This window comes from Sarcophilus harrisii, chromosome 1 (assembly GCF_902635505.1).
Source record: "Sarcophilus harrisii chromosome 1, mSarHar1.11, whole genome shotgun sequence".
NCBI lineage: Eukaryota > Metazoa > Chordata > Mammalia > Dasyuromorphia > Dasyuridae > Sarcophilus > Sarcophilus harrisii.
In genome coordinates this window covers 21,216,457-21,241,206 of record NC_045426.1, presented here as the reverse complement: position 1 = coordinate 21,241,206, position 24,750 = coordinate 21,216,457, and the positions used below count along the sequence as shown (strand labels likewise).

The window sequence follows — 24,750 nt, the reverse complement described above, 5'->3', positions numbered from 1 at the left end:
ATTATATACTAATAAATGGCATTAAACCAGCATGATGTCCACACATAAGGAAAATCTTTTGAAGAAACACTGTTCATCAAATATATTTTTACTACTTACCCTCTTGAGAAGAATCTTAGACATGGGTTTAGGATCAAAGCTTAAGCCTTAAGCAATTTGTTCCTAGAACATAGAATAGGATTTAAAAGCCAAAGAACATGAGAAAAGGGATCCTGGACCCTTTCTAAATAGAGGCCAGAATCTCCATTCTGTTTGCTCCCTTCTCCAGCTCTGTACACTGATTGTTCCAGATTCCTGAGAAGTTCTCTTTCTCATCCCTGACTTCAAGCTCCTTCAGGACTCACCTCCAATCTCATCTTCAGGAGAAAGATCTCCCATTCTATGTACTCCCTACTGCTGGTGTCTTTCCTTCAAGGTTAATTTCAATTTTCTCTTTATTTTTGCATATCTCTTTATCTTTATTTATATATATATATATGCATGTATGGCTATAGATAGATACATATCTATATATATAAAGTGTGTGTGTGTGTGTGCGTGTATAATTTATTGTTGCCTGCATTTGAATGTAGGTTCCTTGATAGTAGGAACTCTTTTGCCTATCTTTGTATCTCCAATGTAACAGAATTCCTTGCACATGATAGGAGTTTGATTAATACCTGATAATTATGGATTATATTATTTATATTTATATTAATTTAATTATATATAATGCATTTATTTAAACAAGGTATTCAGAATTCAAGAATGAAAAAAGGATAGAGGAATGGACAGTAATAGTGATTACATGAAAGTATTGCAATTTAATAGATGAAACTCAATCACCAAATTGAAAATACCAGGAAATGTTTTAGGTGGCAAATTCTCTTTACATTTGAGAGATCATCTGCTGTAGTGTTCTTCTTTTCTAAAATATGATCATTCTCTCTGGGAGCAGGTTTCTTGGGGAAGTTTTCTGGAGGCAGCCTTAGTTTCAGTTCTGATCAATAATCACCTCAAATGCAGCCAGGCATTTAAGTGCAGTCTTTTATTGTTTCTTCCAAAATAGCCTGGTTAGTTTTCTTAGAGGCCTCTCTCTGCTTGGTTCCAAGAGCTCTTGCAGCTTGTCTTTTTGCTCTTCCAGCTTCTGCCTCTAGCTCAACTTCGACTCCTGGCAATCTTCTGAACTGACTGACTGACTGACTGAAGTTCTAAGAGCTTCTTATATATGATCTCTTAAAGGTGTGAGTGAACCCAAAGGTTGACTCCTCCTCTGAGAGTGGGATTATGGGAGGTGTGAATTCACAAAGTTACAAAGTTTTGTGCATCTCCCATACTTGTGAACTCCAATGTGTGAGCCAATGTGTGAATTCTCAAAGGTGTAAACTCAAGCATTGTTTCTACCAATTCCAGTGAGTTATCACTAGGATTCTAACAATCTGCTAGCTAGACTTTGGTTAGCAAGCACAACTTGTAGCCAGCATAAGATAGAACTTCAGGTACTTGAAAAAAGCTATTCTGTTCTCTTAAAGTCTTCTCTTTTCTGAGCTAAAAATCCTCCTTTCACAAGATTTTTCAGTGGGATGGTCTCTCAACCCCTCACCATCTGGGTCATGGTCTTCTTTGTGTGCTCCAGTTAGTCAATCCCTTTCCTCCATTGTGGCACCTGGGACTGAACACAGTCCTGCAGACTCACTCTAACCAGGGCAGAATACAGAATTTTCACTTCTTAGCCCCATGCTTTCCTTAACACCACCTAAGATCTCATTATCTTCATCTGTTTTGTCTCCCCATTGGCTCATTTGGATTTGTAATCCTATAAAAATCCCCAAACCTTTGCTTTTTCTAAAAAGTACATGAGCAACATGTTCTTTTTGTGAAGTTTTTTTTTTTTTCTTTTTAAACTTATATAGAACAACAATTCTCAAGGTAAAATTTCTTTCCATTAGGAAGGAAACAAGTATTTGTAAAGCACTAGTATTGTTCTTCATACAAATATAATTTCAGTTATTCTTCACAACAACTCTAGAATAGGGGCTATTATTATCCTTATTTTACAGAGGGGGAAAATGAGGCAGATAGTGTAAGTGACTTGTCCAGGATCTCACATATAGGAAACATCTGCAGCGAGATGAGAACCCAGGTCTTCCTTATTTCAGGTCTACTGCCCTATGCACTGTATCACCTAACTTATCTCTTATTTTTGCCCCTTTATTGATTGTTGAAATTGTTTTTGTTTTTTGTTTTGTTTTGTTTTGTTTTGTTTTGTTTTGTTTTTTAAACCTTGACTCTGGTGTTCAACATTGGAGCCATCTTTGTGATGTTTCATTCTTCAAATCTGATGAGCAAGAATACTCCACAGATGATTCAATTATTTGTTCATCAATTCAAATATCTGTAAAGTGCCTAATCTGTAAATACATACATGCACTATGAGAAAGTACATAGTAAAGAAGGATCCAGGCTAGAGTCAGAAAAGGTCCAATGTGAAGTCCTGCTTCTGTTTGTTTAACGTGGAGTGAGTTACTTAAATTTGTCAACATCCTAGGAAAGTCTCCCAGATGCAATCTTAGACCTAAGATCCTTTCAAAGGGTCTACGAAGACAAAATTATTTCCATTATAATACTGACATTTTAATTTCCAATACAATAAATATAAATATTTATAACCCACACTAACAAAAATTCTTTTGGGAGGTTCTCAATAATTTTTAGATGCATAAGTCCTGAAAATATAAACTTTGAGAACATTCACTTTAAGATTGAGTTATAAATTAAATGCCAATCTTTGTTCACAAAGGGAGTCTTCTCAATGGCTATTCCTGCATCTATGATATCTCAGAGCCAATGGTTCATAAGTAATCAATATTTTGTCAGAGATCACAGACACAAAATGGAAAAAAAAAACTCCAATCTCAATCGATTTGGATTTTTTTTTTTTTTTTTTTAGGCCACACAGTAACTTTCTTGAACATTTAGTATGAAGTACTCTTAATTCCACATCCGACCCATTTGATTTTAATCCCGTTTGTATGACCATGAGCCATTCACTTGGGACTCAGTTTCCTTATCTGTAAAATGAAAACTGGATTTAGACCATTCTCAAGGTAAATTCTGGCTTGATATCCCATGATACAGATGTTTAATATATATTGAATAAATATTGAATGAATACAACAATTGCTAATAATAAAATAGTAAGTAAAAAGAGGAGTTATTTTTGATTTAGATTTTAAGACTGATGGATGCATTTGAAAATACCCAATCATTATTTTATTTGCCATGCTCATTTTTCCATCAAATGGAGGCAAATTTGTGGGAAGGAAAGAGAAAGGGTTGCTGATAAAGGAAGAGATAAAAAGTATTTGGAAATGAAAGGACTATTGAGTTTTATAGATGATAAAACTGAGGCTCAGAAATATCAAAAAACTTGTGTAAGATCACATGAGACAGGAATTCCTAACTAAGTTCACAACTCTATCCCTATGACATGAAGTAAACAGCAAAGATCCAGGTATTGAGGAAAAAGTTATGTAGAGAAGTGATTTAGGAACCAGGTTAATTCTAATTAACTCATCATCTAAGTTAGAGGGGAAAATTATACATAAATAAAACCCAGAACAATTGTTAAAATACTGAAAAATGGACTTTTCGTTTGTGCTATTAAAGAGATGATTTTCTGGATTCTTAAACAAAACAAAAAACTCTCTGAATAGCCCCTTAATTAGTCTTGTTAATCTTCAGCCTTTACTTCAGTTTTCTCATCCACAGAATCTTCCCAGAAACCTTGACAGTACTCTTGACTCCCACTGTTGACTGCTCTTCCATTATGTAGGTTAAGAACACACTAGAGTATTCATGGGATTTGGATAGGACTGATCTCCTTTTCAGACCTGTGCTTCTATCTCTAGAGTCTACACCATTATTTCCACTGTACACAATTATCTTATTTATTTTCTAAAATAAATTGTCAGGACAACTTTTATTTATTTATTCATTACTCTAATTTTCCTATATCTCTCTCTCTTACTCCCAGTCCCAGAGACCCATCCCTCCATGTCAATACAATAAAATGGCAGGGGTGAAAATTTGAACCCAGCTCCTAGATATCAAAATTGAATATTCTTTCTATTGCAATTTGATGCCTTTTCACACTTATTAGTAACTTAGTGACTTATTAGATGAAACTGTTCCTCTTTAAATCCTTCAAGTCTCCATTCGATTGCGGTTTAAATCATTTTAAATTTAAATTAAAAAGTAACAAAAAATTGTTTCCTTTTCCTCCCACCTTTCCCTTATTGAAAAAGGAAAAAAAACCTAAAATTTTTATTAAACAAATACAAACAAATTTCTATTAACAAGTCTTGCTCTTGCTTTTCTTCACTTTTAAAAAATGAACCACCACAACGATGAACGAGATGAGGTGAGATCTTTCAAGACAGTTGTAAAAATCGAGTAAGGCTTCATTTATTTCAGAATTTGAGTAGGCCTGAAGGACTTTAAGCATTGAGTCAAGGGCATATCCTCCCATGACATCAGTGTCTTCCTATTTCAGTCAGATATGGGCAACTATGTACTTATTGGTCAAGTTCAATTTCTTGGGTAGTTCCCACGTTTAAAATTTAAGATCCTCAGCCATTAAGGATGAGGGTCAGTGGTGGCAGGGGGTATTTGCGTTTTAGGGATTAAAAGTGTTGACCCTGCCCCCTATGGTGCTTCCTTCCTTCGATTATCTGCTCTTTGACAGGTGGGACGACCGATTCTCGGAAGAACGTATAATAAACTTTGCTTTGTTTCTAGAGATCTCTCCATCTTTTTTGTTAAATGCTGTCTGAACCACACAACAGCAATGAAAAAAAGAAGTCTTATTAGACACAAGGATAGTTTCTTTCCTGGTGAGAATGACTCCTCCTCCTCTTTCTAGTGCAATATAGCAATATAGTTCAGGATTTTTCCAAAAGTTTTTCAGGCCCTAAATTTGGGTACTATGAGCTTCCAGATAGAAACTTTTGTCCACTATAGTTATTTCCCCTTAATCACCTTCATTTCAAAGTCAAGAATGTGAAGCCAGTTCCCTTACCTTTTTTTGAGGTCGTTAATTATCATTACAAGGGGACTAGGATTCCTGGTGGGAATTCCTTGAAAGGAAAGAATTCTACCTTGGGGAAGCAGAAAATCATTTGGGAGGTTTCCTTTTGTTTCTTGTTAATTAACTTTGTTGTCTTGGTGCACTTAGTAGAAATGTAATCATTTTCAGGTTCTTACTACCTATGTATTTCAAAACAGCAAATTGCTAGAAGGCAAGTACACTCTGGGGATGATCACAATATGTCTAGGGGAAGCTTTCAAAAATAAACCATTGTTAATTTTTATAAACAGCAGTGATGAATTATTAAACCACAGTTGATTTCCTACTCCTTAGTAAAGAGGACTGAGGTTAAAAAAAATCTTGTAAAATCTACACTTTCCTTTCTGTAACATAATAGTAATGACTGCATTATGGTTTTCTCAATAGTTGATTAGGACACGTTATTCTCTACTCCGACATTAATACTCCAAAGTTTTCATAGATACTCTTTTATCCATTGTTGGAAATCAGAATCAGTCCATATATTCTCATCTTCTCTGACCCTTGGCCAGGCATTTGGGGGACCTATTTTTTTATTTCGATTTTATTAATATTTTTCTTTATCACATCCATTTCTAAATATATCCTTTCTTCTTTTCTTTCTAGAAAGCCATTTCATGTAACAAAGAATAAGGAAATAAATTTATTTTTATAGTTTTATATATATGTATGTATATATATATATATATATATATATATAGTTTATATATAAATATAATAAAATCAAATAACCAAAACTAACCATGTCAACCAGGTCTGAATGCCTATGCTATATTCCATAACCATAGTCTTCCACTTCTGCATAGAGGGAGGGAGGTCTCTTTACATATCAATTCTTTAGAAATTGCTTGGACACTACAGTAACTCATTGCTCAGTTTCTCTTGTGATTCTCTTTATTTACATTGTGCTAGTCATTTTTTTCTTATTTTTTTTAACTTCACTCTATCACTTTATACATATTCTTAAATTTCTTTAAACTTCATTATTTTTTATGAAATATTAATGTTTCATCACATCTATAGACCATTATTTGTTTAGCCATCTTCTATTGTATGAGTATCTACATGTTTTCAGGTCTTTACTGACAACAAATATTACTATGAATGTCTTTGACCTCTTTGAAAAATTTGCCTAGCATAAGCAGCTCTGGATCAGTGGGTACAGGCATTTTAGTCACTTTTTATAGAGCATCTCCTATTACATTTCGCCATAAACAATAATCATTTTGGCTGCTGATCACCAGAAAAGAAACATGCAGGGTGTGAATGTCACTGCTGATTTAAGAAAGGTATATATTTTTCGTGTGGTCACAGTGCAAGTGATATATACAGTTTCCATTAAAAATATTGACATCTTTTTTTACATTTCTTATATTTGCTCATATATTCCTCCTCTCCTCCCTTTCAGAGAGCCATCCCTTAAAAAGGATCTTCTTGTATTTATATTATTTATATTACAAGGGATGCCAATGTAACATTGAACTGCCCATCTGTTATCCATTAAGATACTTACTTTGATAATTAATGTCTATGGTCTTACCAATATGTATACCCCTTTCAACAAAGCAGATAGTATTCTACCTATGCCCTCCTATATTCTGTGACTTAAAGAATGATAGGAACATAGAACTGGATCTAGACAGGACTTTAGAGGATGTTCTATTTAATTTTCCCATTTTAAAGATGAGAAAACAGGCACAGTGCTTTTAAGAGACTTGCCCAGGGTCTCACAGTGCATAAGTATATGTGAAAAATGATTTAGATTCTGGTTTTCCTGTCTCTTAAGTCTATCACATTATTCATACCATCACAGCTGTACCATGGTCTAGTAAGTCTTACTCTAGTTTCCTTTTCCTTGCTTCCATACAACTGGAGCTCCTGAGTTATACACTGGTTATCCCAGGTTCTTATAATCAGATTATGTTCTTTTCTGTCATATATCCTTCTGATGTTATGAGAGATTTATTGTCTAATATCAAAATTTGAACTATTTTATTTTTGCTGAGGCATTTAAGGTTAAATAATTTGCCTAGGATCATATAGCTAGGAAGTGTTGTGTCTGAGGCTAGATTTGAATTCAGGTCCTCCTGACTTCAGGGCTGGTGCGCTCTCCACTGTGCCACCTAGCTGCCCCAAAATTTTAATAATTAAAAAAATATTAACTCATATATTTTTATTGAAGTTTTTTTATTTTATTTTATCCTCCCCTTTCTCCCACCCCCCTTCCCCTAGAAGGCCTGTAATCCAATATATGAAAATTAACTTATATTAATGTAGCAAAATAAACAAAGCACTCTTAATTAGCCCCCTATGGTAATTGGTACAACCATTGTTTGAACCTTTCATGTTCTGTGTCTGTGACACATGAGGACAACCATCTAAATTTTAATCTTTGCCAAGGTGAAAACCTAGCAGCCAGAGGATGCCAGAATTCTTCCCATCGGACCTGGGGTCCTGCCCTTGTGATGAAAGCACAGGAAATGAGGGTAAACTTGCTCTCTCAGAGCAGAAACTGAAGAAGCAGAAATCATCTGTGAAGACAGAACATTTTTCATTTATTAGCAAGTTCATTTGCTCATCTCAAAGTAAGAGTAAATCTTCCTGGTGGAGGAACATGATCACGGAGAATTGGAAAAGTACCCCTGGCTCAAGCACAGAATGTTTTCATTTTTATTAGTGCAAATTTGCAGTAGCAGAGTTATACCAGGAGACACAACAGGGTCCATCAGGTCCAGCCTAGACATGAGACAGTTCTCATTTAACTTTTGTTCAAAGACACAGTGATTAGCCTGGTGCCTGGCACAGAATAGGTATTAAATCCTTCTTGTCCCTCAATAGGCAGAAACCCTTCAAGGCAGCCATTTCCAGCTGTGGGCAATTCTGATTATTTACTGAAAAGTTTCTTTAATATCAAGATGAAATGTACCTCTTTTCAATCTCTACCCAACTGCTCTGGGACCAAGCACAATAAGTGGGTTCCCTCTTCCAACTGACATTGGTTGTGGATAAGCTATTTAGGTTTGGGCAATTAGTCAGTCCAGTGGATAATCTGGAGTCAAGAAGACTCATCTTCCTGAGTTCAAATCTAGCTTCAGACACTAGCTGTGTCACTTAACCTTGCTTGACTCAGCCTCTCATTTGTAAATTGAGTAGGTAATGAAATGGTAAATTACTCGAGTATCTTTGCTAAGAAAACCCCAAATAGGATTTAAAAATGACTGAAAAAAATGATATCCCATTTGAGTTTACTCCTGTCTTCTCTTCTCCAACTTAATATCCCTAGATCCTTTATTTAATCCTCACATGCATCAACTCAAGTTCATTTATCATCCTTGTGAGACTCTCCATTATATGAGTACCCTTGTGATCCTATGGTGTTCAGCATTTGGATGAAATTTATTCTTTTCTCATTTATTCTCCTTTTCATCTTTAGATATTTGAATTACTTCATGGATATAAAACAAAGATCAAGCAATGAACTAAAATTTTATTAAAGTAACTGAAACATTACTTCCTTTGGATTATATTGGGGAGCATCTCATGTCCTTAATTCTAACATATTTTTATGTGATAAATAATAGGAAGACAGAAGATACTAGAGAAAGTCCAGAAGTAGAAATAGAAATGGCTTATACTTTTCTCATTTATTCCTCTTTCCATTTTCTCTCAGTCAATAAATATTTACCATGTTCCCAAATACATGCTGAATTGTTGCTAGATGAGGCAGATAAAAGAGGTATTGCCTGCAGTGGGGAAGGAAAAAAAGATTAGTAGAAGGTATAATGCATAATATAGTCTATGCCTTTAAAGCAATCACTTATAATTTCATTAGGGAGATAGTGAGGCGGCACAGTGAATAGAGAGTAGTGGACCTAGAATCAGAAAGACTTGAGTTAAATATGATCTTAGACACCAGCTATGTGATTTTGGACAATTACTTAAGTTAATTCAATCTCAATTTACTCATTTGTAAAGTGTGTATAAGGAAGCACTTACTTCCCAGGGTTGTTGTGAGGATAAAGTGAGATAATATCACTATCTAGGTCTTTTTTTTTTTATATTTAATAGCCTTTTATTTACAGGATATATGCATGGGTAACTTTACAGCATTAACAATTGCCAAACCTCTTGTTCCAATTTTTCACCTCTTACCCCCCACCCCTCCCTAGATGGCAGGATGACCAGTAGATGTTAAATATATTAAAATTAAATTAAAATAAAATTAATACATGACCAAAAGTTATTTTTGCTGTACAAAAAGAATCAGACTCTGAAATATTGTACAATTAGCTTTGGAAGGAAATCAAAAAAATGCAAGGTGGCATAAATATGGGATTGGGAATCAATGTAATGGTTTTTAAGTCATCCCCAGGTTCTTTTCTGGGCTAGTTTCAGTTCATTACTGCTCCATAAATATTTGGTTGATCTCGTTGCTGAGGGAGGCCTGGTCCATCAGAACTGGTCATCATATAGTATTTTGTTAAGTATAAATCTCCTGGTCCTGCCTATTTCCCAGCATCAGTTCGTAAAGTCTTGGGCCCTTTCAAATCATCCTTTGGTCATTTCACAAGAGCAGTAATATTCCATAATATTCCATATACCCAAATTTATTCAGCCATTCCAACTATGGACTCCATTTCAGTTTCCAGTTTTTAGCCAATTACAAAAAGGGCTGCCCAAACTTGTTCACATACAGGTCCCTTTCCTTCTTTATAATCTCTTTGGGAAAATCCAGTATAACCTGCTGGATAAAGGGTTGGCACAGTTTGATAACTTTTTTGAGCATAATTCCAAACTACTCTCCAAAATGGGTTGGTTGTTCCCCAACTCCCCAACAATGCATCAATGTCCCAGTTTTCCCGCCCCTCCAACAATCAATTTATTTTCCCATTTTAGCCAATCCCATTGGGTGTGTAGTGGTATCTTTTAGAGTTGTCTTAATTTTGCATTTCTTGATTAATAATGACTTGGGATCTTTTCCTTATGACTAGAAAAGTTTCAATTTCTACATCGAAATTGTCTGTTCATATCCTTTGGACCATTTTTCAATTGGAATGGCTTGATTTTATAAATTAGAGTTAATTTCATATATTTTTGGGGGCCTTTATTTAGAACCTTTGACTGTAAAATATTTTTCCCAGTTTATTGCTTCCCTTCTAATCTTTCTGCATTAGTTTTGTTTGTACAAAAACTTTTCAGTTTAATTAATTGAAATTTTCATTTTAATGAATGATCTCTAGTTCTGTTTTGGTCATAAAGACCTTCCCCACAGGTCTGAAGGGTAAACTATCCTGTGTTCCTCTAATTTATTAATAATTTCATTCTTTTATCCCTAGGTCTAAATTTTTGTTATCTTGGTGTACGGCTTAAATATGGATTAATGCCGTTTTTAATATTGGTTTAATTTCCCAGTAATTTTTATCAAATTAAGTTTTAACTCAAAGTTGGGATCTTGGGTTTTGGTTGAAAACTAAGGTTGCTATTTTGTTGACTGTTTTATCCCTTGAACTAATTCCTTCCACTGATCCAACTAATCTTTCCTTAGCCAATACCAAATAGTTTTGGTAATTGCTGCTCTAAATATAATTTTAGATCTGGTACAAGCCACCTTCATTTTGATTTTTTTTTATTAATTCCTTGAAATTCTTGACCTTTTGTTTTTCCATATGAACTTTGTTTTATTTTTTTCTAGGTCATTAAAATAGTTTTTGGGAGTCTGATTGGTTAAGCGCTAAATAAATGATTAGTTTAGGTAATATTTCCTTTATTATATTTGTCCCCTATCCAAAAATTTAATATTTTTCCAATTGGTTAGATCAGACTTAAAATTTGTGTGAAAAGTGGTCTGGTTAATTTTGCTCCATAAAGTTTCTGATTTTCCTTGGAGATAGATTCCTAAATATTTTATATTATCAGTAGTTACTTTAAATGGAATTTCTCTTTGGTAACCTGACTGTTAATTTTTTGTATATAAGTGCTGATGACTTATGTGGGTTTATTTTATAACCAACAACTTTCAAAAGTTGTGGATTATTTCAAAACTTTTTAGCAGAATTTGGGGTTTCTAAGTATACCACCGGTCATCGGCAAAGGTGATAATTTGGTTTCCTCATTGCCCCTTTCCTTTAATCTCTTTTCAGCTCTTTATTTAAAAGTTAAGCGTTTCCTAATTCCAATATTAAATAATAACGGTGATAGTGGGCAACCTTGTTTCACCCAGATCTTTTGGGAATGGTTGCAGTTTGTCTCCAATTACATATGGTCTTAATGATGGTTTTAAATAGATGCTGATTATTTTAAGGAAAAGTCCATTTATTCCTATACCTCAAGTGTTTTTTAATAGGAATGGATTGGATTTATCAAATCTTTTTCCATCTATTGGGATGATCATATGGTTTTTGTTAATTTGGTTATTAACATAATTATATTGATAGTTTTCCTAATATTAACCAGCCCCCATTTCCTGGTATAAATCCTCTTGATCATAGTGTATTATCTTGGAGATGATTTTTCTGTAGTCTTTTTGCTAATTATCTTATTTAAGATTTTAGCATCAATATTCATTAGGGAGATTTTCATAATTTTTCTTCTGTTTTCAGCCTACCTGGTTTGGTATCAGTACCATGTTCGTTATAGAAAAATTTGGTGGACCCTTCACCCCTATTTTAATAAATAATTTATAAGCATTAGTAATTTGTTTTTAAATGTTTGTAAAATTAATTAAACCATCTTTCCTGGGGATTTTTCCTTGGAATTGTTTAATTGCCTGTTCTTTTCTTTTTTCTGAAATGGGACTATTCAAGCAATTTACTTCCTCCTCCTTTAGTCTGGGAAGTCTATTTTTTTGGAGGTAAATAACCATTTCCTTGGGTTATCAAATTTATTTAAAGTTGAAAAATAACTCATTATTTTCTAATTTCCTCTTCTTTGGTGGAAAGTTCTCCCTTTTCATTTTTTAAGACTACTAATTTCATTTTCCTCCTTTTCTAATTAGATTTCCAAAACATCAATTTTTATTGGCTTTTTTCATGAACCAACCTTTAGTTTTATTAATTAGTTCCATTTTTTACTTTTCAATATTTTTTAATTTCTCCTTTTAATTTTAAGAATTTCCAATTTAGTATTTGATTGGGGGTTTTAATTTGGTCTTTTTTTAGTTTTTTATTTGGCCCAATTCATTAATCTTTTTTCTCTGTTTTTATTCAAGTGTTTCCTAAGGAATAACATTCCCTCTTTTACCGCTTTGCTCCATCCCCAAATTTTGGTATGATGTCTCATCGTCATTATCTTAGTAAATTATTAATTTATCTATAATTTGCTGCTTCACCCAATCATTTCTTTAAGATGAGATTTTTGTTTAAATTACTTTTTGGTCTATTTCCCAACTTTTTGTTGAATGTGAAATTGATCATGATCTGAAAAAAAGATTTACTATTTCTGCCTTTCTTGCATTTAATTTTGGTCTTTATGTCCTAAATATGGTCAATTTTGAATAGGTTCCATGAACTGCTGAGGAAAAAGTATTTCCTTTCTATCTCCATTCAGTTTTTCCAAAGATCCAAATACCTAATTTTTCGTATTCTATTTACTTTTTAATTTCTTTCTTTTTGTTTTGTGGGAATTTTGTCTAATTTAAAGGTGCAAGGTTGAGATCTCCTATATTACAGTTTTGTTGTCTATTTCTTTTTGCAACTCTCTTAACTTCTCCTTTAGGAAGTTGGATGCCATACCACTTGGTGCATATATTTAATTATTGATATTGCTTCGTTGTTTTGTTGTACCCTTTGGCAGGATTAGTTTCCTTCCTATCTCTTTAATTAGATCAATTTTTCTTTTTGCTTGATCTGAGATAAGGATGGCTACCCTGCTTTTTTTGACTTCACCCTGAAGCATAATAGTTTTGCTCCAGCCTTTTACCTTTCCCTATATGTATCTCCCTGCTTTAATTGTTTCTTGTAAACAACATATTGTAGGGTTCTGACCCAATCCAGTCTGCTATCTGCCTCCCTCTTTTAGGGGAGTTCATCCCATTCCATTTGGGTTAGAATTACTAAATCTTTTGCCTGCCATCCCAAAACCCCAGATTTCTTTACTTATTCTTGCCTCCCCCAACCCCTCTTTCCCCCTTTTAAACTTAGCCCTCTTGTATCAAGGATCTTCCCTCTTTATAATCCCTCCCTCCCCCTTTGAGTTTCTTCCCCCATCCTTCCCTTATTACTCTTTTTTTTCCCTTTCCTCTCCCCCGTTTTTAATGAGGCAGGAAAATTTTCTCAAAACAAATGTCAATTATTTTTCTTTGACCAACTCTGATGAGGTAAAGATTCCACTTGTTCCTCCCCTCTTAAATTCCCTCCAGATATGATAGGGCCTTTCCCTCTTTGTGGGATGTGGTTTCCCCTTTTCCCTCCTTCCCAATTTTATTCTGCCATCTCCTTTTCCATATCTACTTTTTTGTTATTTTATCAGTACAATCAAATTATACATGTATTTTTTGTATATCCACAAAGAAATACAATTCTCAAGGTTATTTTTCCTTTTCTGCATCTCTTGAGTTCTATGGTTGGAGATCAAATTTTTTTTTAGTTCTGGTTTTTCTTCAGAAAAATGGAATTCATTTGTTTCATTAAATGTCCATCTTCTTCCCGGAAAATTAGCTTAGCTGGGTGGTTTATTCTTGGCTGCATCCCAATTCTTGTGCCTTTCGAATATTATTCCGGCCTTCTTTCCCTTTGGAGAGGCAGGGATCTTGGGTGATCCTTATTGTAACCCCGGTATTTAAATTTTTTTTTTTTTTTTTGCTCTTGTAAAATTTTTTCCTTCATCTGATAGTTCTGAAATTTCCACAATATTCCTTTGGGGTTTTTATTTTGGGGTTTCTTTCAGAAGGTGTTCCATAAATTTTTCAATGCCTATTTTACCTTCTGATTCTATTACATTGGCAGTTTCTTTGATGATTTCTTGTTAGTATCTAGGCTCTTTTTTCATCATAGTTTTGGAAAGTCCAATAATCCTTGGGATTATTCTCTCCTAGATCTATTTTTTCCAAGTCTGTCGTTTTTTGAAGTAGATAATTCGTGGTTTTTTTCCAGTTTGTCATTTTTTTGTTTTTGGTTGGCTGATTCTTTGTCTCAATGAATCATTAGGTTCTATTTTTCAGTTCAATTTTTAAATAATTATTTTCCATTAGCTTTTTTTACTTCTTTCTGTATATTCCAATTGGGTTTTTAAATGTATTGTTTTTTGGTCTGTGGAATTTTTTATTTCCTAATTTTTTTTAGTGGTTTTTTCTTTTCCAATTCAGATCCTACTTTCTTGCAGTTCTTGTCTTTTCCAATTCGCAAAATCCTCTTTTTCTTGGGAGTTCTTTTTTTTTCCAGTTCACCAATTTTGTTTCCCTGCACTTCCGGGAAATTTTTTAACTTTTCCAATTCGTATTTCAGGAAGTTGTTGCCTCTTTGTAAAGGCTTTCTCTTTCCTTTCCCCGTTTATCTTTCTAACTCTCTTTTAGGACTTTTAATGGTTCTTCTTGAGAACATCCATGTAAAGGAGGACAATCTGATGCATTTTGTTGTTTGAGGGTCCTTCAGGTTTGCTGACCTGCTCTTTTTCTGCATAGGAAGCTGTCCGATCGTTTCTTTTCATCTTTTTTTATTCATGTTTTAAAGCCTTTTGGGGTAGGTCTCCTAGGCAAAGGGGTTTACCAGCTTCCTCTGCAGAGCAGGGAAAGATGTAAACCGATTTCCGGCTCCGGTTTGGGAGGCCTGGGTGAGAGTCTTCCTTCCCAACAAGTGGATTCACACTGGGCCGGCTATCAAGTGCCCAGTTGGGCTTGTGGGTTAGTGGTTGCCCGGCTAGACTAAGGGTGAAAAGGCACTGCCCCAGGCCAAGCCCTTGTGGGACTGTAGTTTGGCTGACCGCAGACCACTGCAAACTCTGCCCCAGCGTCTCTGCCTGATGCCGGCCCTGGAAAAGCTCTCTGGCCCAAGCCGAGCTCCCCACTGCAGGATTGGAGGCTAACCCGGGCTGCCCCTCCCAAACCCCAGGATTCCCCAAGGAAAAGCCCGTACTCAGGGTTGGGGGAATTTTGTGCTGAGATCCTGCTTCCACCCCGGTTTGAGGCCTCCTCAGAACCCCCTCTCCCAAACTCCGCCCATTCTCCCTTTGGGGAACCCCTTTTTTGGCAGGGGCTGCAGATTTTCTTTGGGCCGGTGATTGTTCTACTTCATCTTTACCAATTGCCGGAGTCAAGACTATTTTTCAGGCTCGATATAATATTGATAAAGAGGGTAAGAGAAGAGCTTAGAAAGTCGCGTGTGTCTTCTCCGCCATCTTGGCTCCGCCCCCCACTATCTAGGTCTTAAAGAGTCAAATAAATGCTAGCTATTATTATTCTTCAGTTGGCCTGATCTATATCAGAGGACTCAGGAGGAGAAAGTGAGGCAGGTGACCATTCACAGCCCTCCCTCCCTGAAATCCAACTCACTTGAATGTCATAGCATCACTTGCCTTATGTCATGATCTGCCTGGACCTAGAGGGACCAGAGTTTGGAATCTCTCAGGAAATCAATTTAACTCTAACATAAGGTCATAGATGTTGTGATGGTGGTAATGGCAGCAGTAGTAATACTAGTTATAATAGTAATAGTAGCAAAAACTTCCTATCCATTAGACCTGCCCAAAGTGGGACTGGACTGCCTTGGTAGGGAGTGGGTTTCCTAGTATTGGATGTGCTCCAGTAGAAGTGTGTGATTGCTTGTCAAACATATATATATATATATATACATAAACTATACATATGTATATATATACATATATACACACATACACATATATACACACACATACATATTCACATATGTATGTATATATGTATACTTATGTATGTGTGTATGGATTTGTATTTATATATACATATGTGTATATATGTATGTGTGCAAAATTTCACTCATGTACCAACAACTATTTACTAAATAAGGGAGGGCTTTGGTGGATGTAGTACATTCAGCCACTTAAAGTGCTGCTCCTTGAATATTGGAAAAAAGACTATATGAACAGATGAAAATGCAGATGGCTGCCTTCCAATCCAACTCATGGCCTCAATCCAACAGGTAAAGCCCAAGGCCTTATCTTTTAACTTGATTTCTCTAAAAAACAGCTCCTTCTATCTCTAAACAGTAGCTTCCCACCTGCTTCTTAATTATGTTTCTCCTTTGTTGGCAACAGTTACAGCCACCACTCTGGCTCAGATCATGAAGCATCCCAACCTTAAGTTCTCTCACTACTCAACAGCAGTAAAATCATTTCTTAACAAATAACTAATGTAAAAACTGTGCAAAGTAATAAATAGACATTGAATTCCAGCTGGCACAATGGCTGAATTTAGATTGAATGACAAGCTACCATACTTTCTATTTTTCACAGGAAGGACACACACACACACACAGAAATACCAAAACCAAATTGCGTTTTTCTCTTTCACACCCTTTCAGTAACTCATTTAAAAAAAAAAAAAAAAAAAAGATGGAGGTCACTGGTAGTGTTTTTCTAATTGGAAGAAAGACAAATATAATTTAAGATGGAAGGTGGATGCCTTCATATATCTAGCTGTCCCATCTCCAAGAAGGGGAAAAGGGACAATGTGAGACCATCCCTTTAGGTTTTTTTTTTTTTTTCCTTTAGCTTCTTAAGAAGCATTATTTCAACTTCAGTCACTCTTTTACTAAGGAATTCTGTTTTTCCTCCTTGATTATAGGTTTCCATCTATTGGCTTCTTCAGAGATTAGATTTTTTTCTTTAAAATAATTAATATAAAATTACTCTTTTTTCTTGATAATCCAGTTTGGAAATAAATCTAAGCTGAGTAATGTTTTTTATGCCATTCAAATGTAATACAGTTCAGGTACTGGGTTTCTATCTATTTGTTTCTTGATTCTATGATCATAATTTATTCTATAGAATCATATTAAAAAATAAATAACTTTAAAAGTGTTCTTACATCTTTCTTATGTTAGGGAATTCTTGGGTGGTATATTGAATCTTATGGATGCTTTTTTAGAATAATACTTTTAAAAGTATTAAAAAAATTAAATAGATATAAAATAGATTTTATTTATTATTAATGATCCATTATTATATAATCTATAGTTATATATTATATAAATATATATAATGTATACTTATATATAAATAATAATATATTATTAAAATTATTATCAATAAATAATATTAAACAGAATAATACTTTAAAAAGTATTAAAAGCATAAAACAAAATACACAGGATTACAAAGGAAACCAATCATATTGAAATATAATTATCAAATATATATTTACAAAAGAAGTTCCCTGACCCCACTTTAAGAACTTCTGGTTTAGAATTAGTAATTTTTTTAAAGTTGTTATTAAATTGCTGTTTATAGATTAGGAAGGTTGTTATCAGGGTAAAATTCCTGGAAAATAATATGATACAGTGGAAAAACATACTTTTGGAGTAAGGGAGCTTGGGTTCAAAAGCTGCTTTGGTCACTATATTTGAGTGATATGAAAAAGACTATTGAATTTAGATTTATTCTCACAATGGCTAATCAAGGAAAAAAAGAGGAATTTCAAAATAATTATTTATTATCTTTGTGGCATTGAACAAGTCATTTAAATTCTCTGGGTCTGGGTTCTTTATGTGTAAAAAGATAAAGTGGGACTAGATGACCTAGAATCCTATGTATGTTCCTATGTGAGTCCCTTCTCTCATTACCTCAGTTTCCATATTTGCAAAATGAGAAACCTCAAATGGATGGACTCCAATCTATAAGGCAACATCAGTAGAGAACCAAATCAGGCAGATCCTATGAATCTAGAAAAGTTCTGCATAAAAGCCTGTAAAGTATTGACTGTACATTTGCCATCTTAAGAATAGCCCAAATGGATCTAGTGAAACTCGTTAACAGAGACTGATCGTTAGTCTTCTATTAATCTGTAGAAACTTATGGAAAACAAAACAAAACATGTACCAAAACACAGAGCATGTCAGTCTATATCTGTGTTGGAAGTACCCAACATTGAGAGGTAGTATTGTCTGACTTCAGATCTTGGTACTTATTTGTTGCTGTGTAACTTGGACATATTGTTTAACCTCCTTGGGACTCAGCCCCTTCATCTGTAAAATAAAGTTAATAATAACACATCTCCCAGAGTGCTTGGGAGAATTAAATGAGTTCATATATGTAAAACTTTTGTAAATCTTAAAATATTATAGAATGTTACTTAAAATCTTGGGTGCTAGTAAACATTTAATGACTGACTTTCTGAAGACTTCCAACACACTTTTAATCTGTATCATTAACATTTTCTTAAGTCTAGAGTCTAGGGGTCCTCAAACTACAGCCTTCGGGCCAGATGCAGCAGTTGAGGATGATTATCCCCCTCACCCAGGGCTATGAAGTTTCTTTATTTAAAGCCCCACAAAACAAAGTTTTTGTTTTTACTGTAGTCTAGCCCTCCAACAGTCTGAGGGACAGTGAACTGGCCCCCTATTTAAAAAGTTTGAGGACCCCTGGGACTCTAGACAATCACCGAAACAATTAATCAAGACCACTTGCTGATGCTCATACTTAAAATTTAAAAGTGATTCTAATGAGGCACTATGAACTGGTCTAGTATATCCCTGATTATTATTATCAAAGAATTGTGGCATTTTTATTATTTTTAGGCATTGAAATGGCATAATATAGTACAACTATAGTGAGTGTGATGTAATTGGGGAGAGGGCAATGTTCTAGCTATGGAGGCCAAGAATTTGGATGAGACTCTTCTGAAAAGTGTCTTTTTAATAATAATTATAATAAATTATATTTATTATCATTTATTTATATTTACATAGAAATATAAAATGTATTTATTATAATACATATTATGTATATGTAAATTATAAAAGTAGAAAACTAATTAATAACAATAATTCACAGTTAGGCAGTAACTATTCAGTCAGCCTTTTGTGGTAAGAACTTTGCTAAGCACTGGGAATATAAAAAGAGATAAAAGATAGTCTCTATTCTCTAAGAGCACATTATTTTGTGAACTTATATTAACTTTGACACTACATACTCTTTCCTGGTCCTAATACCAATTATATTCAACAATCTTAAGTTCTAGATTGTTTTTAGCTGTGGTTAAAATTGTCTCAAAGAGTTGGGATTCCACTTCTGAGTCTTACCATCTCTGTGAACCTTTAAGCAGCCACTAAACATCCATCCCAGAACCTTAGTTTCCTCTGTAAAATGAGTTGTTTGAATTTAGCAGTCTAGGAGGTCCCTTATAACCCTGCCAGGATCTTATAGGATCTTATAAACATGGTTTGATCAAATAATTTTAGAGCTGGAAAGAGTTTAGAGATAACCTTGTCCCTCCCTCTCTTTTTTACATGTAGAGGAAACAGACCCACAGAAATTAAATGACTTGATCAAAGCCACATGGTGAGGTAGTGCTTGATTTAGAAAAGAGAATGGAGTCTTAATCTCAGGGTTTATATCATTAAAGTGCACCATATATGTGTTGACTTTATTGATACATTCGTATAGAGTAAACTTAGGGTACATATGTGTGAGTGGGGATACCTCTCCCTTTGGCTTAATCTGGGCATTTTGGTATTGAGAGGGGTTGTGTGTGTGTGTGTGTGTGTATTCTGGGATTTGGGGTGGGGAGAGAGGCAAGGGAGAGGCAAAGGAGTAAAATATCTTTAAATGAAAATATAATCTCTAATTGAAAACCCTATAAGAGGAAGGCCAAAGAGTCTCATTTATTTGAATGATCTAATATTGTATATAAGTGGACTAAGATGGAAAGTTTAAGCAAGGTCATGATGATAATCGAGGTAGGTATTATCTCACTTAAAATGCCATTTTGCTGATTAGAGAAATCTTCAGAGGTTGGGAGGGAGAATAAGGCACTCAAAATGAATGGGGGTTTTGAGACTCACCCTGAGTGCAAAGAAGACACTGTCACTGTACCTTAACCAAGAACAAAAAGTAAAATTGGGAGATGGATTTTAGATTAATCAGTCCCTAAATATGCTTTTATTTAAAAAAAAAAACATGGAATTTTTCATGAATGTGCATGTTATCCTTGTGCAGGGGCCATGCTAATCTTTTTATCATTCCAGTTTTGGTATACATGCTGCTGAAACAAGCATCAAACACACTTTTAATTGTTTACTATATGCCAAGCACTGTTCTAAGCATGGGATATACAGACAAAATAAGAAATATAATCCTTGCCTTCAAAACGTCTATTTTCTACTGGAAGGTGGGATATATAAAAATAACAAATAACTACATATGTATTAAATCTATTTAAATGCCAGTTTTTTCCATGCAAGTAAAAAAACAACAAAAATAATAATAAAAACAAGTAGCATCTCCAATATGTTGAGGTTATACATTGGATAACTCCTTGGAAATGGTTATATCACAACTACTAGCTAATAAAAAAATAAATTGTGTGGGTATGTGTGTGTACATATGTACCTATCACTTTACCTCATTTGATCCCCATAACAATTCTGGGAGATAAGCATTATTATTGCCATTTTATAGATTCAGAAACTGAGGCTGAGAGACGTTAAGTGATTTGTCCAGATTAGCACATCTTAGTAATTGTCTGAGGTAAGCATCAATATCAGGTCTTCCAGATCCCAAGTCTAGACCTCTGTCCATTGTATCTTACCTTGGAACAGAGTTGTATAAGAAAGCCCCGATGTATCCAAAGTATTTTTCTCTATATCGATGGAGGCTTTATTGAACAAGGAGATATATAAACAATTTCAGTCATACAAGAATTGGTTTTGATTTTTCGTCAAGGTTTTGAAACGTGGGCAATTAAGAGGCCATAAGGAGGACCAAAACTCATTCATTAATTTCATAGAGAGTGCTGAGCATGGGGAAACCAAGAGACTAGAAAATAGAAATACATGGTATATCATGGAAAGAGCAACTCGGTTACAAAAGGACTTGGGAAGGAAATGTTGAAGTCTGATAAGCCTTAAAGACTGATTGCCTGTCTGCCTAAACTCCTCTGAGACCAAGCTGCACAGCACAATTATGGGGGTCTTTGGCAACCTAGATGTGGGGAATCTTCCCTCTCTCTTTCTCTGCCCTCTTGGAACCCATCCGTTTCCCACAAGGTCTCGCACAATTTATCCCCTTCTCTCCACTCCCCCAGATATTGCCCCAGCTCGGGTCCTCCTTACCTCTCACCCAGATCACTGGAATATTGTTTTAATTGGTCTCCCTGCAGCCTCTTTTTTCTCCAATTCATCTTTCACATAGTTACTGAAGTAATTTTCCTAAAGCATGTCTGATCATGATCCTATACAACTCCTTTGCTCAAAGGATTTCAATGTCTTTCTATTGCTTCTAGGATAAAGTATAAGCTTCTTGGCTTAGCATTTTCCAATCATTTTTCATTTTATTGCTATCTTTTGGAAATTACTTTTATGTATATACATACACACATATACTAAGGATATTCCTTCTCCCTCTCTTTTCACATTAAGACATCTATTGTAACAAATAACAAGACAGGAAAAAAAAATTATTTAAGCAAAATCAACACATTTTACTCCAGTCTGGCAGTATATGCAGTGTTCCACACCTATAATTCACTGCCTCTGCAAAGAAGGAAGTGAATTGCATTTTCTCATCTCTTCCTTGGGAATAGCACCATGTCAAAGCTCTCCTCAGCCACTCTTTACAGGCTGCTTACTACTACCCACCACTCATCTTTAAATACTTCATTCCTGTTAAATTGACCAACTTGTTAATCCCCAAACCACTCCCCCTCCATTCCCCAAACTTGCACTCTTAGTCTCCCAACCTTGAGATCAAAGTTTGAACTGATGTGCTTAGAGTCACAAAGTCAATGTATGCTAAAAGCAAGATTTGATTCCAGGTATTCTAGACCAATCCTCTAACCTTTATATCATACTGCTTTATTGATTTCTGAATGTCATGTGACAAAATAGAGAATTTTCCTTTCCTTTTTCCTTTCCTTCTTTCTTCCCTTTCTCCTTTCCTTTTTCTTTTCTTCCCTTTCTCCTTTCTGTTTTCTTTTCTTTTCTTCCCTTTCCCTTTTCTTTTCCTTCCCTTGCCTCTCCTCCCTTCCTTTCTTCTACTGTGATTTCCTTGATGTAAGATACTCCTTATGTAAAAATAACATCTAACCATGTAAAATGACACCTTTGCTGTAATTTGCAATCTTACAAACCTAGGGAACTAAAAGAAGCGACTTGGCTAAGGTCACATAGCCAGTGTGCATCAGTGTATATGAATCTTCCTGACTATTCAATTCAGTCAACTACCTCTCCTCATACCATAACCTAATGAAAATCTGAGCTCAGTTCTCTTTTGCTGAACCTGAACTGACTCTTAAACATAACTGGTGTCTATGGCCATCCTTAGTTATGAGAATTAAGGGCATTACAGTTTTTGGGTGTAGCCTGTTGAATATAAGGCATTGTTTAACAGAAATGATGTTGATGACACTAAGAGTTAGCTGACAACTAATCGATTTAGAAGTTTGAGAACCCTTCCAGGTGTGGGGTGGATTGTAGGGAAGTTATTTTAATCATTTGCAGGAACCATTTATAGTCTTGTCATCTTCCCTGTCATGAAGATTATCATTTAATTATATGATAACATGATTTGCTATTTGGATATCAGAGCTAGAAATGTACAGCAGAGGGATCAAAATGGAAAGCAGCTTTTCCAAAGATTCTGGGTAGTAATTAGTGAAGTCAGTGCAGCTGTGCACCAGGTAACCAGCTGTCCTGAGGAAGCCCTCAGCGTCCATTTTTTAAGTCCCAGATGAAGTATTTTTTTTTCTTCTGGTCTCTGCATTGGAGGCCGACTTCATGTAAATCTGAAAGGGATAGCCTTAAGCAAGTGGAAGATGGTATAGAATAGGAAATAATCCCATCACCTTTCCATTCTTCCATGTTCCAGGCACAGAGATCCAGTATGAGGTTTATTTGTTCCCGTCTCCTATCCTCTTTATATGTAGGATGTAGCTGGGTTCTCTCAATGTCTCCAGGTTGGTCTGATAAACACACACACACACATATATATATATTTATATATACACACATACATATATGTGTGTATAAATTTGTATATATATATATACATATACAAATAGATATATGAATATGAATATGTATAGAAATATATCCATATACATGCATAATATATGTATGTATATAATTATATATTTGTATGTATATAGTTATATTATGTTGTATGTATGTTTTATATATAATCATATATTCTGCACCAGTTTTAAATGCCAACTATGAACCAGAGCCAAACAAACAAAAAAAAATAGTAGATTGTAGATTTAAAGTTGAAAGGTACCCTTGACATCATTTAGTTCAAATCTCTCCACCACTATTTTTGTAGAAGAAAGTCAAACACAAAGAAATGACTTGTTCAAAGTCACATGGATAATATATTTCTGAGAAAGGATTTGAATACAGGTCTTCTCAAATCCCAGGCTAGTGCCCTCTCCACTATACCATGATATTCCAGACAGGCAGGGAAGAGCTGTAAAATCACTCACTGCCTGAGGCTTTCAGAAAGTATCCCTGTGTAATGGGACAAACATTGGATTGGGAGCCAGAAAGCTAGTGTTATGGTACTTACTAACCATGTGACTTTGAACAAATTATCATAAGCGTAGGCTCAGTTTCCTCAATTGCTAAATGAGGGAGTTGGACTGAATGGCATCTGAACTCCTTTTCAGCTCTTGGGTCTTTTAGAAGACCTTCTTTTTCTGTAGTTATGTATTAGTTGACATTCAGGAGGTGTAGAATCTATGATTTATGATCTCTAACTCTTTTATAATAGGTCTGGTGTCCCATTATCTGCCCTGGAGCTCTTTGGACAACTACCTTTTAAGGTATCACATCATCCCTGCTTTCTCTATTGGAGAATGATCCTCTCAGTCCTCCAGATTCACAGGACCACTCAAAGTGTCAATATTTTCTTTACTGCCCATAGCAGTTCCTGGAATGTTCTATTATTCACTCAAAAAGCATCCCTATGGATGAAAAAAGACAAAAATGAAGGCATTGCTTCTAAGAAGCTTATAGACTATTACAAATATTCTTGAACACTCTTTATGCTTCAAGAATAGCACAATGATTAGAGCTTCTGATTCTTGTAGCCGTTATTTACTAATCTCCATTTTATTCTCCCATTTCTCTGCATAACTTTATGATCTGTCTCCAAGTCTTCTTTTCACGCCATCTTAACCACCATAATCAGTCATTCCTTCTTTATGTTAAATGTTCTTGATTACTATCACCACACACTTGTATACTCTTATTCTTCATCTGTATTCAGCTACGAGGCAACTTGGTCCTTCCTTAGAACCAACAAGCTCATCACTTTTAAGCAACTGACTATTCTCTTACCCAATGGAACTTCATCATTTTCAAGGAACTAACCACCCTCTTATCTCGGGGAATGTCATCTCTTTTAAGTAACTGACCACCTGTATCTTACCTCAGGGAACATCACCACATTTAAGTAACTGACCAAACTCTTACCCCACAGAACATCATCACTTCTAAATAACTGACCACACTCTTACCCAA

General features: G+C 34.9%; 1 protein-coding gene, 1 long non-coding RNA gene and 1 other non-coding gene across 4 annotated transcripts in view; 1 reads left to right on the top strand and 2 right to left on the bottom strand.

Moving 5' to 3' along the window:
- FHIT (fragile histidine triad diadenosine triphosphatase) overlaps positions 1 to 24,750 on the top strand; it is a 992,759-nt gene that overhangs the window by 477,942 nt on the left and 490,067 nt on the right. The gene's annotated exons all lie outside the window — the stretch shown is intronic.
- LOC116419745 lies at positions 7,321 to 24,281 on the bottom strand. 2 transcript variants are annotated; one of them, XR_004230169.1, is made up of 3 exons: positions 24,043 to 24,281; positions 8,793 to 8,850; positions 7,321 to 7,638 (listed from the first exon to the last, which is right to left on the bottom strand). It is a non-coding gene; the product is annotated as an uncharacterized LOC116419745 (long non-coding RNA). The 2 variants fall into 2 exon arrangements; XR_004230089.1 differs by lacking the exon at positions 7,321 to 7,638 and having other exon boundaries at positions 8,575 to 8,850.
- On the bottom strand, positions 20,186 to 20,289 carry LOC111719427. Its single transcript, XR_002769576.1, has one exon. It is a non-coding gene; the product is annotated as a U6 spliceosomal RNA (small nuclear RNA).